Consider the following 19,467-nt stretch of genomic DNA (forward strand, 5'->3'; position numbering starts at 1 on the left):
ATTTTCTTCAGCACATCAAGGGAATAATCAGTGTATTTTCCCTAACAGCTCAACTCAGAAAACCCTTATACACAAGCATCACACCCAAAATGAACTGAGCTGGAAATTCAGACCCAGAGGTGAAAGAAGCATGCATGCCTTCAAATTTAAGTCAGACCTGCTCAACACTGCAGGTACATTCTTAGTGTAAACTAAGAAACCATTCACAAAGTATTCCTTTGAGTAAAAAGGCATACACATTTTGATTTGAATACATAAACCATGTTCATACCACCTAGATTAAAACCACAAGAGACACTGTTCATGTCACACAATAAATACTATTCAATTTTACCAAGTTTATTACATAAAAACACCATTACTACTGAAAAGATTACTTCACATATATTAATGTTACACATCTCATTTTTCAGCTTAGTGCCATAAACCTCTCTTTGCTATGGTCCGAGAAGTCTCTTTATCTGCACAGGCACACAATGACAAAACATCTATTTCTATTCTTTAAAAAAAAAAAAAACCAAAAAACACTGTTTGTTTGTTTGTGGTTTTTTTTACACTACACCTTTAGAGAAAACCTAAAAGAAAATAACTGGCAATCACACTGCAGCCTCATTAAGAAAAAACTGGCACTTCAGACTGAAAAATTAAGCAACAAAAGTTTTAAAATAATCAAAGGGAAGCAACTTCTGTCACATATTCCACACTACACATCATCTACACAGGGTTTTCTTTTCAGCTCTCTTTGTCTTTTACGATGCACTTACAGAAAGAGATATGTAAGATTGCTATATATTATGGAGACTTTATTATTTCAGTGCATATCTGAAGACTTCTCCAATGTCAAAGATTTACCAAAATCTCCTCATAAACTCAAGTTTTGTTCCTAACTTCCCTTCCTGCCCAACACAAAAGAGCAAACAGCCAATGTTTTCTTGCTGTAAAATGAATGATTGAAAGCCAAGAGAAAAAGAGAGGAAGGCATCCCACCTACATCACCAGAGTAATCTGCCAGCATGCACATTATCACCAACAGATGTTCCAGATGTGCCTCTGGGTCAGAAAAAGATTAGGAGTACCTGTCCTAAAACTGTTTCCTAGAGTGAGATACCTGAGCATAAACAATTGCTGTTGATTAACACATCTGTCAGCATGTGCATTAGTCCTCTATTCACTACATGCATCTTCCCCATCTACTCTCCACAATGGTAAAAGTTTAAAAAAATTTTAGCTGTTCAACCTCAAGTCTCACCGCAGAGCTGCCCAGCATTGCCCAGAATCGCACACTCTGCTCTTCTGGAGCATTTCTGCAAAAGATCCCAAAATGCCTTGAGAACCACCCCATCTCCAAAATCACTAGGGACCTTTCTTGCCCACTTGGCAGCTGTGTACTGGCGTACATCTGTTTGAGTGGCTCGCCCGGCGTTACAGAGGAAACTAACAAGACAACTAGACCTATGATCCTGATTTTTCAGTTCTCTACTTTTCCAATTAGTCACGGCTTCTTTCCATTCCTTGTAGAGCACCTTCAGAGCAGCATTTGAAGCTGCGGGGTCAAATGTGAAAAGCAATGCTGAAAACTCAGGTTCAGTACACGGCAGGGAAGTACAATGCCGATCCATTTTGCTGCACAGCTGCCCAGATCCCAGTGACAGGGGGCAGGCGGGTGGACACAAAAGGCAACAAGGCTTTTAAAAGAGCAAGCCCACATGTGAGGTGGAATTTTATTTCTATTTGTCAGAGGTAAAGCTCCTAGAACAGTGGTTTAAAGCTCTTGTCTATGGGGCTGTTGCAGCAAAAGCCTAACACACCACTTTATCGTTTTATTCTACTCATCTCATCTCAGCAATTATCTCGAATTTCAGTATTTACATACCTGAAAAAGTCAATTTACCCAAGCATCACCACCCTCCCCAAACTGCAGAGCATTCCACCAGCTACAGCAGAATCTACAGACAATTCCCAGCTCAAAAAAAACAAAAAAAAACCCAACAAAACAAAAACCCAACTTGTTTTCAGCTCGAGGCTCAGAATAAAAAAAAATTAAAATATGCACAAGTTTAGCGACAGTTCCAAAGTCTCTGAAAACGGGCTTTCATCACGAAAACACTGACACGGCTTCAACAAGAGCAAACAGGAACGCTGTAATTTCCCAGTCTTTCCAACATCTTAAGGAGTATTTCTAATCAGATGTCGTCCCTGCCTCACGTTTATCAGTAAAGACGGAAACCCGGGGTTTACTCCGGAGCTTCAATAACAAGGGCACAATGATCTCACGGCAACTGAAGCGATTTAAGCAAGACACCCGCTGCAAGACCAAAATAGCCCGCTCCACAAAAGGAGAGGCACGGTTTCACACTTAGCCTCTTTCATGACAGCCAGCGTCCCCGCGGCGCGCTGCCGTGCCCGCACGCCGCGCCTTAGCGATCCTCGGAACTGTTACCGGAGTTCGCATCGCTCCCCGAACCCGCGGCACCGGGGGAGGCGGGGGGCGCGGCGGGACGCGCTGCCCGCCTGCCCCGGGAGGCTGCAGGTGGCCGCGGCGGCGGGGCCGGGCGAGGCGCCGGGCCGGCGCTCGGCGGAGGGGCTGCCCGGGGCTCCCGCCCGGGCGCGGCAGCGCGGAGGGGAGCGGGAGAGCGCGCACGGACGGACGGACGGACACACGCGCGCCCGGGCGCCCGCCGCGCACTCCCCGTTACGCAACGCGCGTATTTCCCACTTTAAGGAATAAGCGCTAAGCGCGCCTGCACAGCCCGCGGAGCTCCGGGGGCGGGAGTGCAGCCCCCCGCCTGACCCCGCGCAACAGCTGCTGTGCTTGGGAGGAGGAGGAGGAGGAGAAGGAGGGGAGAAGCCACGCTGCCCCCCCGCACGGCCGGCCTCCCCCCAAACTTCGCCCCCCTCCCGCCCGCTCCCCTTCCCCGGCGGGGCTGCCGAGCCGCGGAACAGGCGCACTCACCTCGCCTCCGCGCAACTTTCGGGGGTCGCCCCTCTCGCTGCAGCCTGGGCGGGAGGTGGGGGAGGCAGTGGGGCGGGGTGGAGTGGGCCCGGGGGTGGGGGGGCTGTTACGGCTGAGGAGGTTTGGGGAAGGGGGAGGTTGCTCTTGTTGTTGCTGCTGCTGTTGTTTCGGAAATTCTTATTAGTATTTCTCTGCGGTCAGAAACCTGCACCCTCCCCCCCCCAAATGAAAAAAAAAAAACCCGACCCAGACGATCATCACATGGCGATTGCTTTGAACCAGCTGTTTCCAGAGCCAAAGTCTTGCGGAGAAAAATAAAGGGGGAAGGGAGGGAAGGAGGGGAGGGCTGGCAGGGGGGCCGGAGGAGGAGAGAAAGCCGCAGCGGAGGGAGGGCGGGTGGAGAGAGGGCGGGCGGCGCGGGGAGGGGGGGGAGGGGGAGCAGCACCGCGGCGGCTGTGTCGCTGCCGGAACGGCACCCGGGGCCGGCGGCGGTGGCAGCCCGGCCGGTGGAGGCGGAGGAGAGAAGGCGGCGCTGCTGTGCTGCTGCTGCCGCGGCCGCTGCTGCTGCCCGGCTCTGCCGCCCGCCGCCGCCTCCCGCGCCCCGGCCCAGCGCCGCCCCCGCCCCTCAATCGCTACATTGTTGACATTCGCAGGCTGACGTCACCCTCCCCGCCCCGCCGCGCGCTCCATTCACAACAACGCTACGCCAACGGCGCAGCGCCCGCCGCCGCGCCTCCGCCAGCCGCGGCCCCTCCGCACGGGGAGCGGCGTACGGCCGCTCCGAGAATAGCCGCGGCGCCGCCGGCGCTCCTCCCGCCCCGCCCCTCCGCAAGGGGCCAGCGCATGCGCAGCACGGGCTCGCTCCCTCCCGCGGGTGTGTGTGTGTGTGTGTGTGTGTGTGTGTGTGTGTGTGTGTGTGTGTGTGTGTGTGTGTGTGTGTGTGTGTGTGTGCGCGTGTGTGTGTGTGTGTGTGCGCGCGCGAGAGAGGGGGTGCAGGGGGTGCGTGCGCGCGCGCGCGTGTGCCGCCAGACCCCGCGCCGGGGCTCGCGCAGGCGGCCGCGGGGGGCTCTGGGAGCCGTAGTCCGCCGCGAGGGGCCGCCATGGCGGCGGGGGCGGCCTGAGGGGCCCCGCTACGACGGCTGTGGCGGTGGGGAGGCACTGGGCAGGGTGCGACGGGTAGGGCAAAGAACACCCACCCCGGTCAGCCCTGGCTGCCAGCGGGGCCGCCTCGGTGTTGATGCCTGCGTTATTTTGCGCGCTCCGCCCCCCGCAGAAACCTCATCCTAGTTATAGTGCCGACCGCAAGAGCCCAGCAGTCATGAGTCAGCCGTGCCGAGCCGAGCCGAGCATCGCACGGGGAGGTGAGCGCTCCCGGGACTGAGAACAAAAACAAAAGCCCGACAAGTGCTCCGGACGCGGGAGCGCTGCTTGTTCTTCGTCTCCTCTCGGGCGTGTGTATGTGTGTGTGTGTGTGTGTGTGTGTGTGTCTGTGAGTCTGTGAGAGCCCCTTTTCCCACCGCGAGGCTTGGCGCCATGGTTCCTTTTGCCGAGTGGAAAGCTGTGATTCCTGTAAATTATCCTGGTCCCGGCAGCCAGTGCTTCTGAGCGAGACCCCAAATGTCAGTGGACATGAAATGCAGTTGGGAGAACCGGTAAATGAATAAGCCGCATTCTGCAAGCCCGAGTTACTCAGCCGGGCTCGGACGGAAAAACATAAAGATGAAAGACAGCTGATAAAAAGGAAAGTTGGAGAATAAATGATTCACAATAGGGGCCGTGAGTGAGATTATCTCTGGAGACATCTCTAATTAAAGGGCGTTGGATAACTAGAGGGTTACATTTTCCTGGGTCAGTGATCGTGAAAAAGAAATTGCAGTTGCAGTAAATGTCAATAAAGAATGATGGTGGCCTACTGTTAACAAAAGCACGTTCAGTAATTAACATGTGCATGTTTGTTATTTTTTCTGCATTTGTCAGTTTTCATTGTACATTTTCATCCTCTGTTTCCTCCTTTTACTACAGCCAGATGATATACTGCGTTTTCTGTATCTTTTAGAGACAAGGCATTCCTGTGAAGTTTTCTCAATGATGTCTTCTGAAATTGCATCAGCTACCTGTATTTTCGAAGTCTGCTAAACTACAGAAAACTATGTTGTCAACCTAGATTCAACTCTTTGTATGTCAGGGCAAGCATATAGTCACTTTTCTAAAATGTGATTCTCCCCAGTTTGCATTTTGCACTATTGTCCACTTGTGTAAAGTGGAAAGCCTTTAGTTCCTTACAGCCCCTACTTTTCCTAGCTACATGTAGCTGCAGAATAGCACCCCAGTGGAGATTTTGACTCATAAACTTCACTTTCCCTTTCCAAGTAATGTTCATATGAAGCCTTGCTCACCAGTGCCATTTAGGTTCTGCAGACAAATATGGTGTTAAGCACGCAAAAAGTCCCACAGGGTGTAAGGAGACTCATGATGTTTATACACTAGCAGGGCTGAGTCTTCATGTTGCCTTGTTTTTCCTGAGACACAAAAATAATTTTGTATTGGCATGAGAGATAAAAATACTATAATGAGAAGGACAGAGAGATAAAAATAAGCCATGCAGCATTTGTAATGCTTTAGTTAGCATGCTACGTGCCCGTTATGCCACTGCATTCAGAGTGCACCTATTCTGTTATTTACAGCACACTACAGGAGATACAGCTCCAGGTAGTCAAAGCCATCCAAACTGGAAACAAAGCACGCCGTGTATGCTGTGCCCATAGCACAATAATTGCCATTTTTCATACTGGCTGTTTTTTTAGAATGAATGCTACCATTTGCCTAAAAGGAGGAGTAATGTGAGAATGTCTCTTTTGGGTTCTATTATTCAATCTGTGCTGTGATAAAATTTGCAGTGGCTTCAGTGTGAATCAGGTCATGCTTGTGCAAGACAGAGATATCAGCATAGAGTGAAAGAAGGTAGAACTAAGCAGGGTCTCTGCACAGAGGCTTTTTGAGAACTCACCAGGTAGGTCTATGCAGCTTTTAATACCCAAATGCTATTAATCATTTTGTGATCAACTCATAATTCAAGGCAGAGTTCACATTCCCATAAGTCACTCAGATCATGATTTGGTTATGGCTATAGAAAACTGAGGAAAAGCTGGCAGTTGTTTTCCAAATACAGAAGGAATATTATACTAACCAAAAAGAATATTATACTAACCAAATGAAGCCTACAGTTTAAAAATGCTATTTTTATATCACATATTTTACATTTAAATGCAATATATACATTATAATGCAATATAGTACATTTTAATGCTTCCCAATTCATTCCCAAACTGCTTATATTCCAGCAACAAATCTGCTCTGATACTGTTTCCATTGCAATCAACTGTCTTCATGCCTAAATTTTTGTATATGTAACTATTTCTGGACCATTTTTCTTGCAGTGCAGCCAAACATACATTCCAGACAAATATGAGTTACTTGAAGAGGCGTCATGTATGGCGTCTCAAAACAATACCAAATCTGTCAAGCAATATCAATGAAATAAGGTAAGAATGAATGTGAAGAGGTACAATTTAGAAGTTGACCCAAAAATACTTTAAGGGATAACCTGCCATGAATGCTGCAACTCATCCTCCAGAAAAGGCTGCATCTACACATTCAATAACGTGTTGCCTCAGAGCTACGGACAAATTTCCTGGTTGCATGTTACCTTTACTAACATATTAATTAGGTGGTTTTTCCACACTGCCATGACTTCATCTCTTTGAGGAGGACTGCCTGGTTGAGCTTATGGCACTTGACCTACTTTTCAGTGGTTCCTTTTTGGATAACACAAAACTTCCCAGAGTAGCTGAATTATGAATATATATTTCAATCATATTTCATATGTAAATTTAAAAGATTTTAAAGTGAATCCAATATTGTAAAACATGTCCCAACATCCCTTTCTGAGATCTCATTTGCATATCAATCTTTTAACTTGAATAGTCTTAATAGTGCCACTTGTTGGAGAGCTCTGTGTATTGCAAGGTATTTCAGTCACATATTTATAAAAACAAATGGCTTTTTCCTAGTGAGAGGCAATTCCTAATTTAAAGTGCTATGGAAAGACAAGTACTGCAGTCTTGGCTTCAACCACGCTGACTCAAAGACTATGAATGAGCAACATGTTAGTGGATCTTATGCAATTTGATCTTTACAATGGTAATGAAGGAGTGAAAAGGGAAAAATAAGGACAAATTTTGCAAGTTTTAATTCAGGAAGTTGTAATTTCCTTCTGAAGCATATTTTGCCCTGCAGCATTTGGGTTGAAAAATACCAGTTTTCCTGGGTAAGCCCTGGTCCTGTGCTGAGATCTGTCATTGTTGGTAATTATGCACATATTCTCCCGGGTTATGCAGGTAGACTTGATGACATTGCATCATTTTCTTCGCAGTGATTAAGAAATTCGCAGTTGATTATTGATTATACTACGGGCAATGCATGTCTTTTCACAAGCAGGTCCTAACACACCCCAGGTGCATTACGTTTCCTGGAGCACTGACAGTACTAACAGCACACCCTGAGTCAGTGGCAGTGACAGCTACGAAGGAGACATTGTCATGGTGTGCCATATCAAAGATCCACACTGTAGCGTCTCCGGAGCGTGGCTTGACATCACATCAAAAGCTCCACAAAGGAGCATTTGTCATGCACAGAGCTTCAGATCCCTGGCATGGTATTTTGAGGATCTGGTGAGATGTAATATTGGAAATATATTGAAGTTCCAACGTTGTTGCTGGGACTAAAGTTACAGTGTCAGGAAGCAAAGTAGGAAAACACAGCAGGCACTGACCTTTAAAAATATTGATGCAGGTAACATAATGAAAAGGGAATATAAGGAACTCTTTGTATGTCAAGGAACAGAGGGCCAGGAATCATTAAGGTTTGCGCATTATTTCCAAAAAGTATTTTGTGGTCACTAAGTGGGTTAGCTGTTTTTTATCTTTTTCAAAAAAAAAAAAAAAAAAAAAAAAAAAACTGTTCACATTGCCTGCTTGCTGGGGTCGCCCAACTTAGGTTTGACATAATTTAATTTGGCAAAAGTAGTTGCAACACCTGTGCTAGACAGATAGAATGAATCAGCTAAAGATTACTCTTTCCAATGGTTTTGCCGGAGATGAGAATTTGTTAGCCCCAAAGCAAACACAGCCCTAGCAGCCGGCTGGTGCTTTGAAGTTCAGTTGTGTGAAAAGCAGTGCAAATACAGCCCCCGGCAAGTCCTGGAGATGGCTAGCCAGGTTTAAACTTTGTCCTTCCTCATTTTGTTTTAAATCAGTGCCATCTTCTGAGAATTTCCTCAACTCTTTTACTGCATTCAGCTTTTTTTACTTAGTGTGCTCATTATTATTTACAAATTGTGAGTTATATTTTAGAATTTACATTTAGAATGGTATTTTAAAATATAACATAAACTTCTTTTTTTGAGAGTTTTGAAAGTCAACTGTCAAATTCCACGATTTCCCAGGTCAGGATGATCCCAGAGTCTGTTTCTAAAAGCAAGGACATCTGAAATGACTTATTTAAATCTCGTATCACACATTCTCCTATCACTAAGAATCAGCACAGTCAAATGGTTTGAGGGCAGTTGTGGGCAAAAGCTTGTTTTAGCTCAGCTTGTAATCCATCTTTTCAACAACACTTGGCCTTTAGAGTTATTTTGAGTCTAGAAACCTGGCAGAAATTAAGCCCCCTTGCTTTCCAGCTAGCCCTGAGATCAGAGGGGCTGGGTGGGGCTGAGCTTAATTTCTGATTACAACCAATTTGTCACTGTAAGTCCACTTGCATTGATTAAGATCCCAGATGCACAAATAGTCTGGGTTACACTGTAGGTCTGGTCTCCTTCACAATTACAGATTCACAAATAGTGCAGTGTGCAATTCAGCACTGTATGTCTGGTCATGTTCAGTAGGAACTTTCACAAGTACAGATTTACAAATAGTGCTGTTTGTTGGAGCAACATCTTATGGATTCTCCCTAGATTGCTGGTGATAAATTCACTGGACCTGCAAAGTACTAGCATGTAGCACTATACGCGAGTGTTCCCGGGTACGCGCCAATGCCGTCAGAGGCCTAAATCCTACCAAAAATGTGTCACTAGCTTGGGGAAGAGAGAGGAGCAAGCCCATTGACTTGTCTGCAATGTGAGAGATTTACAATGCTAGCTTCCACTATGGGGGAGAAGTGGAGGCAGTCAAACATTCTATTACTGCTGTCATAAGTGGGGAAGGGCGGCAACCACTTCATGTGTAAGTGGACAGAGAGAGTACAAAGACTCTGGGTCTTGTGCAAGGCCAGCATAGAACATGGCGCCTTGCTACCACTCCCACTTCCACCTGGCCAATTGGTAAGGGCCATCCATCCTCCTGATAACTTATCACCCCATCAGCAGACCATCTTGTCCATGGTAATTCCTTCACCACTGTCTCATGGAAATCCCTTCACCATATCAGTTATGGCATAGCTCATGGCTGTAGGCCTCATTCCTAACCCAGTTATCCAGAAAAGTGAAAATATCTGCAGCAAACTGTGAGAGGAGACAAAACATCTGCTTTGTCCAGGCAGTCCTTCTGTAAATCAAGGGATACACAAGAGCATTAAAAACCCGCTTTTTTCTCTTGAACAGTGCCGAGGGAGGGAAAACATCTGGGACTGGAGAACAAAGAGGGCACGCAGAGGTTAATCTAGATATGACAGAGTGGTGTTTGTATTCTAGATATTAAATGTCAGACTGGAGACGTTTTTCCATTCAAGAGCTCAGAGATATTTCTGAGCAGCCTAGGTCTCAGTTCTGACATGTCACAGGACACCAGTTATTTGGCAAGATTTAATTCAAAGCCATTATTTTGGGAAGAAACAGAGGATAAGTAAGAAGAATAGTAGCATTATTCTGTGGAGAGAAATTGCTGTTTCTAAGGACTCTTCTACTCCACGTAGTCTTCAACATCCATGAGAGTATATACACATGTGCCAATGGCTGAATAGGCTAAAATCCACTTATTAACAGTAAAAGCCTAGATGTAGTGATTACTCACAGAGGAACTGAGCTGGTAACAGTTGTGACCTTCTAGCACCCATGATTCTGCTTTCAGTGCATACTGTAATAGGGGCTTTTTCTCTTTCCTGATGGACTGTGCAACCACAGCAGAGGACATCTGGCTGTTGTCTTATGGAAGTCAGAAGGAGTTTTCTCATAACTGGCAGTTCTGGTGGGATGTCTGACTGGATGCCTGGCTGCCTCTTCTGCCTCTGGCACTGTCTCTCTGTGTTATGGTGGCTGTGTGCTCCCTTTGCCTCTGCAGGAGGAGGAATACTGAGCATGCTGCTGCTTAAGCCTTACCTGGAGAGGTATTTCAGGTGATGAGTCATGCAGGATGTCGAAGTTGGAGCCATGGAGACAACAATGCTGGTGTGACTGAGAGAGAAGCCTGGAGCACTGGGGTTGGGCAGTGGAGATGGAGGGGAGGACAAAGCAGAATGCAAAGCCACCAGCTTTGTCAGAGCCCAGCAGTAGTACACACTACTGTGTTGTGGGGGATGTCCAAGGTGTCCAGTGTGCCTTCAGAGGGAAGGGTGGGAAGTGATGCACGACAACACTTGGGAAGGTAAAATTTAAAGGGCAAGTCTGATTGTTGTGTAGTTTAATATAACGTGGGCTTCATGAAGCTGAAACATGACTGGAGCATACGAAGGCTTGTGCTGGTTGAGGATGGCTTCTGGCTGAGCAGAGACTGGAGAAGGACCAGTGGGAGTGCTTGGGGGGAACACGGAGGGTGCAGATGTACTGGCACTTAGGGGGCACACACTGGCCCTGCTGGCACGGTGGCTCCCCCTGCCTCTGATGGCCTTAGGGAAGCTGTTGCAGTATTTTGGACTTGTTATTAAAGGCTAAAGGCCTGACATGCTGCATTTCTGAGAGGGTGTGGGGGGTTGGAGTGCTTCAGTGCTACACTGAAGGCTTTGGCTTTTGAAGGGGTAGTTCATTTTACTTCTGGCTCTAATACTAACCAAAGACTTGGGACCGCAGTGAAACTGGCTTTCCACTGATATATTTAATTATCTGTTTGATTCATTTACTTCTCACATCCATTTCTTTGCTTTTTTCAGGAAGACACCTTAAGCAAGGACCAGGGCAGAAAACATATTTCTGTAAGGATGAAGATGGCTCTTTCCATGCAGAGGGATTTATAAACTACCTTCAACTATTTTTTGATAAATAGATAGTGTTACTGAAGTGTTAACACGTAAGGCAGAAGTCAAGCCTCTGTTATTTTTCTCTCTGAGAGGTGAAAGCAGAGTGCATTGGCTTGCAGCGTGTGGTGTTTTTGTGGGGTTTATTTGGGAGCTGCAGCAAACAATTGTGACCTCTGATTAGAGGAGTGATTTAAAACTGCTCTTTGCTATGTTAACTTGAAGTTGTGAACTACAAAGGTTTGCAGTGAATAACTTATGAATAGAAAAGGGACTCTGTTGGAACTCGCTATTATGTTTGAAGTTGGTGGAAACTAGAGATTGAAAAGACCCGCTGGTTCACTGAATTAATTCATTGCACATGCAAGACAGAAACTCCTGGCACACTGATATTTTTCCTATGTTTCTCAGGAAAAAGAAAATATGTTGAGATGTTTTTGGACAAAATGCTTTGACACAAGGCAATCCATTAGGATGTCTACATTTTGACCCAGTCTGCCATCTAGTTAATTTTTACATTACATTTTCAATGTCAGTTGCAGAATGACTAAAAAATTAAAGCTTCATGTAGAAGAAAGATGATTTATTATGTATTTCTCTTTCTTGCTGTGAAAGGAAATGTTATTCTGTAGCTGTTCTGGTTTTCTCTGAAGAATAGTCAGTTTAGTCTAAATGTAGATGTTGTGAAAACATACATGAAACACAAGGCTGATAGTGTTTTTATTTTCGTTTGGGTTTTTTTTTTTTAAATATAAGTCAGAAAATAATTTTTGAAAAATTGGCAACTCATGGCTTTTGAAATCCAGTAATGATACAGTAAAATCTTGTAGGCAGTAAGGAAACAAAATACTTGGGATATTTGGTGATGATGCCAAGGGAAAAGAAGAAAATAAACAAAGTCTGTAAAGAGTGATGAGCAAATTCCATGTGAAGAAATTTCACTTGTCTAATAATTGAACTTAATTTAATTTAACTAGATGTGTAGGCCAAGAAATCTTTTCCTTGTTCCTTTTATTTTTTAATGGACTTTCATAGGAAGTTGATAGAGTTCCTCAAAGGAATAGACTTGCTAGCTTCAATTTGTGAACGGTGCAGCCTACTTTTGTCTTTAGCTTATGAAATTTGGTCTATTTTGTCATGACTACTTTCTTTGTTAAAAGGTAAAATGCACATTGGGCAAGTGCTCTATGGCAATTTGCATAAAAAGTGATGACAAAGAACAATTAATTCCTCATTATTATGCAGTGAAATGCTACTTTGCTCCTAAGTGACTGTAGAGGAAGGTTTCTTCCCTGCGTGTAAATCTGTTGCGGCATTGTTCTAAAAATAGTACTTAAGAGCCCTCTGCACTCTTTATAAATCAGGGTCTTTGACACTCCAGTCAGTTCTCAACAGAGAGATTTTTGTCACACATGCTGAACACCACAAGTATCCCCCCAAATATTCATCACAATAATAAGCATCAGAATTTTGTTAGATAAGGCAAGATAGAGTAATTTAGTATTTTGTCAAATTAGATCTCTATCCTTTTTATCTGGAGATCAGTATTCAAAGTACACTCAGATCACACACAAATAGAAACATATTCCTGCCACACACAGCTTGTCTGTACAGAACAAAGAGTCAAGATATCGTTGTCTATGAAGGCTTGATTCTGAGTACAGATTTCATTACCAGCTCACCATAGGATAATGAAATTCCTTCGGGGCAGAGATGAGGTACATCAAAGAGGCAGCATGGAGAGGCAGACTTTGTTAGTGCATGCTCTGTCACCTGCATTACTGGTCCTTGCCTGCCTTTAATTTGTAAGGAAATGCTAGTAATTCAAACCCTTTTATTGGACCAACTTATATTTATATATCTATGGCATAAATGTATGTGTATACACAGAGAAATATGTATTTTTTAACATACAAAACCTTCTGGAAGTTGTTTGGCTTTGCAGCTGAAATGGAATACAGAAAATAATTAATTTCTTGCAAGCAAAAATTTGCCCATACAGGTCTTAAAAGCATCTTTGTATTTACTAAATAAATGCTGTCTGCGCCATGTAGATAAATAACCCTTCCTGCAACTTTGCCTTTTTATTTCTGTAGCAATTCAGAGTGACTTTAGTGCCTATGGAAATGAGAGGACAATGTTCAGCAAGACCAGGAGCTGCTGAAGACATGAATCACTAAAGCTTTCCCACAAAGCTTTGCCAATACAGGAACAAAAGGGCTGCCCTACAGAAACACATCACGGGTCTATCTAGTCCAGCATCCCGCCTCTGGCAGCGGCCAGTAGCTGATGCTTCAGAGCAAATCAAAACCACAGCAAGCACCTAGCTAATTATGAGATGCGATGCGTAGAGGAAAAAAAAAAGGTTGGTCCTGACTCACAAGAGAGCAGTTTATGCCCTGAAGCGTGAGGTTTGATTTCCCTTGTATCCGTTTGCTTAACTCACACAGTTGCAAATACTATTTATGCTTAAAAGAGTTTCTAATCCTCTCTTGGATTCTAATCAACAATCTGCCTCAATAACCCGAGAGTTACCAGGAAGTTCTCGGGGCTGAGCACACACTGCATGAAAGCTTTGTGCTTTGCTAGTTTAGGGAAAGTTTTCCAGCCTTGGCCTAACACTCACTGCCCCAAGGATCATACCTAATTGTCTAGATGAAAAATACCCAAGCTACCACTCCCTTCCCCCTGAGCCCTGCCTAACTGAAGCAGTTCATTCTTTCCCAGCCCCCAGTTGTGAAATGATTGCTTTGGAGAGAGTTCTTTTGCTGGCACTGGGCAGTGGCTCCCCCTTTCTATCCTTCTAGGAGGTTTGGACAGGTTCCCCTGTGTGTCTCACATCTCTGTGTGAGAGGTCTGCCAGCAGTCAGAGGATGCTGCCTGGCCATGCTGCCTCCCTCCCACTGTTGCAAAGGAGAGAGCAGTGGCAGGGGGAGGAACAGGGCATAGGGAAGGTTCACAGGGGGCAGCAGTGGTGTCAGTTTCTTTCTGCCCTTGGAGTATTTCCTCATGAAATAGCAGGAGTTCCACTTGGACTGCTATGTGAAAACATGCAATGCCTGTGAGACTCTCTCTTCTTCTCAGCTTAGTCCAGATTTTCTTCTCTCCTGGGCAAGAATGCAAGCAATGCTTTCAAATCATCTTTTGATGACCTTGCATGACCTTGAGCATCATTGCAGAGTGATCCTGGCTCCATTACAGCAGAGTGATAATCCTCTCTGCACTCTCTCCATTGCATGTGGTTTTCTACTATGTACATGGCAAAATGGTTATTTAAATCCAGCGCGTGGACCTTAACAGCAATATCAGAAGGTGAAGGAGATCAAAAAAGGCTTAACTAGTCCCCACGGGGCCTAAGTGCTCAAGCCTAAAGGTGTGACCCTGAGCTCCTGAACAGAGAGGTGGCTTCTAAACAAGGAGGTGCCCAAACTCTGCAGGTTTTCATCCCAAAGTTTTGCCTTCACAGCCTGAGGCTGTCATTGCTGCACAGGTGAAGGAGGACAAGCCTCAGTTTTGAGGTGTCCAGCAGACTGACTCCAGCTTCTGAGACAGCTCCAAACAGCTCTCGTGGCACTGCTGCCATAGTATCCTTGCCTCTGCCTGTGTTTTCCCATCCCTTCCCTGCTACTTGCCCATAAGGCAGGCCCTGGTGTTGCAGCACACCAGTTTGGGACCTCAAGTGACTGCACTCTTCTTTGCAGAATTAGTTTTCTGCCAGCATAATTTCCTGAACCAGCTGACCAGAGCAGATAAGACCAGGACATGTGCAAAGGGAGGAGTGGGAATGGGAGTCTGGGGATAGGGCAGAGCACCCCATCTTGATATGGATCCTCTGCCTCGAGAGTCCAGCAAAGAGGCACCTCTGCCCCAGCCTGGAATCCCACAGAGGCTGATCTGCCTGCTTGGTGCTCCCCTGTGAGGAGGCTCCCCAGCATCTGGCCAAGGGCAGCACCTCCGTGTTTTAGCGAGGGGCAGTGCTGTGAGTCCAAGAAGAAAGGCAAGTTGGTGCAGTGGGGAAGGGAGGAGGAGACATGGGGATCAGGTAGTGGGCTCACACAGTGAAGAAAAAGTGATGAGTCTGCTGGTTTATTGCAGGCTTAGAATGGGGAACTCTTGACCCTTGTGTGCCCTTCTGTGTGAGGCAGAGACCCTGGGCAAGTTGGGAGTGCAGCGAGGGCTGGGAGCAAGCTGCCTGCATCAGCAGTGAGGGTGGGCATATTTGTGCTTTTCTGCCTGATGTCCTTTTCCTTTCGTGCTTTCTCTGTACCTAGAGGCAGCCATGCTTCTGTTTTAACCAGCCTTCCCAGGATCTCTTCAGCTGCTGCTTCAGATATGGCAAACAACAGAACAAAACCCAAATCAGAGCCCTTGTTCAGCAAAGATCTCCACGCAGAAGAAACAGCCTGCCAAATACAGAGGTCTGAAACTGCCTGCAGAGTGCTGGTCTGTTTACCTAGCATGGCTCATGCTATTTTATTTGCTTAAGTGTCATTACATGCATCCTGGGAGAGGTGGGAGGAATGCCTTCTGCAACCTATGCTGAATTTTTCTGAAACCATGATGTGAAAGAATGCCATTTCATGTCAAGAAACTGTTATTTCACCTAGCAGCATGCTATTTTGTATTCCTCAGACTACATTTTACCTGCCTGGGGTGTATATGTGTGATCTACTGAAATCACTCGCCATCTTCTATAATTTATGCTGCTCTTCAGTCTTAGCAGCGTGCATAAACTTCAGTGACACTTTGTCATTCCTCTCTAAATCATTTTGAAAAATCATTTGAGGAACAGCACCAGATCCATGGTGTTCTGTGTTTCTCCTGCTTCACTTTCCAGACCAAGTTCTGAGGTGGCAGAGTGACACAGCAGAAGAAAAATCACAGCCAGGAACATGTGTATTGTCCCAGTAGTAAGAAATTGGAATGTATAATGTGGTGGCATGAACCTTGGCATACCTATTCAACCTAGCAGTGTCATTCCGTGGTGGTGGAGGCAAGGTGAATCCAGCTGAAAGAAAATGTTCCCCTTTTTCTTCAGGCAATCTCTTCCTAAAACCTCACAAAGAGCAAATAAACATAGTGGAAGAGGGGAGATGTGAGGGGTAACCTTTAAGACACTAGGGGCTTAGCATTTACTATTGTCACACAGGACTGTACCCAGATTATTTGTTTCCTATTGCTTAATCCATTTATAACGCAGTGTACTAATCCAGAGTTTGTCATTTGACCCACTGCTCTGTTATTGGAGCTGGATTTTGAAAACCTGCTGACACTTTCTGCTTCCTTAAATCGATGGGACTGTTTTGTGGGTTTGAGAGAGAGAGCTGCAGCTCAGCTGGCCTGATCCTGCACCCCAAATTAACAATTTCTGTGGTTGCACATAGTGAGCATCCTCAGTGCTGGGGTTGACCCTGCCTACCTTCCTTTCTGTCTCATATTTTGGAAGAGAGAAATTCTTTAGTCTTGGAAAACACCCTCATTTTTCCACACTGCATGCTCTTGCCAGTCTCTCTGTTCTGAAGTTTAGCTTCTGAACACTCCTGAATTCTTTTAGCTTCATCAGCTTAGGTTTTCTTAACTTGCTCCAGTGCCTCCTCTTCAGAAATGTTTATCTTCATAATAGCACAATCAGCATTTCAATAAATTTCAAAATCCCCCACTACAGTGAGAACAAATGTAAATAATGAATTCAGCTTCTTGAAAATGTCTTAATCCTTGTTAATTGTGTCCTTAGTTCCGTAATGACCCAGAGGGCTTACAGAGACACACATGCAGCTTTATTTATGTTTAGTCTATTTGAATAATTATATATTGTTTATCTTATTATCTTTGGCTGTTCACTCCCTCTCCTCCCTCTGAATTACTGTCTATTTACAGTTTACTTGTGCTGAGCTGGTTTGGTCAGAATTTCTAACATGTCTGTGTGAAAGCTCCCTCAGTGCTGTCCTGGAGGCAATGTCTCTGAAGTTCACAGCACCACATTCTACTACAGCAGCTCCTGCCTTGAAAGAGCCTTCAAGGCTCTGAAATTTTTTATAAAGGTTTGTTTGCCACAGTTTAGTGTGATAAAGAACTACAATGTAATATTTCAGTGAGGCGTTTGATTTTTTTAATATAGTAACCATTAACAATTATATTAGCCAGAAGAGCAACTTTAACTCAAGGTTGTCAGATACTATCCTCCTGTCAGCTGCTTATAATTCCCTCATTTTAACCATTGCAGGTGGTTTCTTCTAGGCTCTGGGTCAATCTCATCTATTAAAAATGTGTTCTTTTGAGAAGAGGAATGGGGATTTTTGGGAGCAAGGTTGGCTAGGAGGTGAGGGAGGCAGTAAGAGTGGAGCTGAATGAGAAGCTGGTAGGAAACACTGAGACTACCTGAGCCAAGGACCAGGGCTGAAACACAGCACCTGCACCCATCCACCTCCCTTGGCTGCCTGTGGGGGTGATTTACAGCACTGCCCTTTTGGAGTGTGTGATTTGTACAAAGGAGGCCCAGGATGGGACACAAACTTGATTTGTATGTCTGATGTAAACTGGCAGTGAGGCAAACCTGTAAAGATGCACAGCTAGTTCACTCCCTTAGCCAGCCTTTAATTCCAAGTCATTTCCATTTCTACTCATCACTGAGAAGGTCACAACAGAAAAACTTTTGACTAAGTAATCTTTGCCTTCTTTTTACAGCTTTGGTACAAAACGGATTAATTAAAAAGGAGAGGAAAACAATCTGTTCCTTTCTCTTGTCATGAGAACCACATGTGCTGTGTAAAGTAGAGAGTGAAAAGAAGCAAGTGTTCTAAGTAGAGGATTATTTTATGTATTTCATGGGAAAAAGTTGTTCAGCTCTTTTCAAAGCAAACTTTGCCTACAGTACTTTAAAGGGAAGTAGGAGGAAATGACAATAATTATATCTGAACTGGCTTAGGGCTAAATTCTGCAGATGATATGGGTGTGTCTGGGCAAAATGTTGTCTTGATGTTAACCTGAAGGGAAAACGAACCTATCAAACCCAGATTCATTTGCAAAAAGTGTTACATGTTTTTTTGTCTATTCACACAAGTATATTTGATTTTTTTTTTCTTATCTGAATGTGCAAATTAGCCTATTCTTTATCTGCCTTTGTAGGAGCATATTCATATGCAAACGTATGGCAATTTAGTTTCAGTATATCAGTCTTAAAGATCCCAAATAGCCAATGTAAATATTAGTGGAGAATATTAAAATTAAAAAAAAAAAATAATGACAACTTGAGTATTTGTGGATTTTGCTCAGAAGTAGATGGGAAAGTCAGTAAAGACCAAGGAAGCGAAAGACCCATAAGCTTATCTTTATCTGGGGAATTAGGGATATATGTAGGGCAGATGGGATTATGTTATTGGTCAAGCTAATAGCCATGTTCATAAAGAATAAGAAATAAGAAAATTATTAAAGGGAGCTTTTGAATGTAAAACTTTAATAAGTGGCACATTATGGACAAATCAAAGAAGCGCTAAAGGATAAAAGAGTCCAGTCCTATGTGGTGGAAAAGAGCTCTGCTAAAAAGGGCCTGGTCCCATGTGGTGGAAAAGAGAGCTCTGCTGCTGCTCTTAAGTGCAGGAGTCCTGGTGTTAATGAAAAGCAAGGTTTTTTTCAACATCCAGAATTGTATGGGTTAAAAATTCTTTCTCAACTGACAAGAGCTCAGCTAAACAGATCAAAAAGAGGAGGAAAACCAAAACACAAGCTCAGAAGTTGCCTTTGCCTTGTACCAGGAGTCAGAAAGTGTCAAAAGATGTGTCATGTCTTAAAAGGCTAAATGAAAAGTCATAGTTCCTCAGTACATGAAGAAAGAAAAGCTTTATTGAAATAGTTTCTTTGTCGCATCCTATAAAAATATTATGAGGACAGCATGTATAAAAGAGTAAGAAAAACAGAGGTTACTGGAAATTCATGTAAAGACAAGTTTCTCTATCTTATAGCATAACAAGAGAAAGCCATCACTCCCAATACAAGTGTTTCTAATTACATGGAGGTTTGGGGTTTTTTAAAGTTTCTGGACTTTTCTGCTAAAAACCTATGGCACTTTCTGAAAACTGACTGTTGCAGATGTTACCAGATGAGCTGGAAAACCCATCCATCTTTCTGAACTCTGATTAACAAACAAGATAAACATAATTTATATTATCCAGAAATGTATTATTTGAAGCGAATGGCCAAAGTTTTCACTGATGAATTTTGCCACAGTATCCACAAGTAATGCCACACCAGGGGCTGTTCCTTCAGCAGGGCTGTGCAAAACACCCTCCCCT

Source organism: Fringilla coelebs, assembly GCF_963513975.1.
Source record: "Fringilla coelebs genome assembly, chromosome: 3".
Classification (NCBI taxonomy): domain Eukaryota; kingdom Metazoa; phylum Chordata; class Aves; order Passeriformes; family Fringillidae; genus Fringilla; species Fringilla coelebs.